This window comes from Bos indicus, chromosome 1 (assembly GCF_029378745.1).
Source record: "Bos indicus isolate NIAB-ARS_2022 breed Sahiwal x Tharparkar chromosome 1, NIAB-ARS_B.indTharparkar_mat_pri_1.0, whole genome shotgun sequence".
NCBI lineage: Eukaryota > Metazoa > Chordata > Mammalia > Artiodactyla > Bovidae > Bos > Bos indicus.
Genome location: NC_091760.1, coordinates 9,599,347 through 9,600,402, shown reverse-complemented (window position 1 = coordinate 9,600,402; position 1,056 = coordinate 9,599,347). Strand labels below are relative to the sequence as shown.

At 29.7% G+C, this 1,056-nt stretch overlaps 1 pseudogene; it reads left to right on the top strand.

Moving 5' to 3' along the window:
• Window positions 1–330: 330 nt before the first annotated feature.
• Window positions 331–500, top strand: LOC139185373 (U2 spliceosomal RNA; annotated as a pseudogene).
• Window positions 501–1,056: the final 556 nt, after the last annotated feature.

The window sequence follows — 1,056 nt, the reverse complement described above, 5'->3', positions numbered from 1 at the left end:
GTAAGTATTCTCAAATGTTAAACTTATGTCCTTAGATACACAAAGCCAAAGATTAAGTGAGAGAATAAAATACATTTAAAAAGGAGTGGTATTGCATCCCCTGCTACACCAATTTCTAAAATTATCTGTGTTCAATTAAAAAAAAAAAAAAAAAACACCTTAAAGGTACTGAAATGCATAAGCTATAAGGTAAAATCCCATGATTGTATTCTTTTAAGCACCAATACCATTTTGGTATATCATCTTTCAGGTTCAGTTTTTCTGTGTATATAACAATCTTTCTCTTATTTAATGTCATATTGGGAAAAGAGTTGCTAGATATTTATCATTATTGCTTCTCAGCCTTTTGGCTAAGATCAAGTGTAGTATCCATTCTAAGAGTAGTAAGCATATCATTATTATTGAAATAAAGTTCAAATATGGAGTGATTACTAGATTTCTAACAGAAAACTTACATTTTATGCCTTGTTTTTGATTTAATAAGGTCTAAAAGGGAAGATGTCCACATTTTCCCTACCGAAAGTATGTCCAATATACAGAATTATATGATGTGAGGTAATAATTTGTGAATTAAAATATGTAAGTCTAAGCAGCTGGCTGGTTTCAGAAATACAAGAGAGATTTTCCATTAGCCTTTTCACTTTATGAATTGTGGTTTAACATTCTTACCACACCATAAACATATGAGCTTACAAAATGTGTGTTGGCATATTACATGAAAATGCTGCCACCCTACAGAATTTTTGTAAAACTTTCTTGAGGAAGATATTTTTGTTGGAAAAAAATTGTTTTCTTTTTTTAATGAATTTCAGTAATAAGAATGAAAACTGTTAAATATCCTTTATATACTCACAGTTTAGACAGTCCTAAATGAAATGTCATTTTTATGTAGCTCTAAATTTATATGACAGTACAAATTGAGTACTTTAAAATATAAATTTTCTGAGCCATCCCAGAAAAATCTGAACCTGAATTATATGGCTTTGCCACAGAGTTCCTAACTTGCACAACCATACTTGTTTTTCGCTATGCAAAACTATAACTTACCTTTTGCTT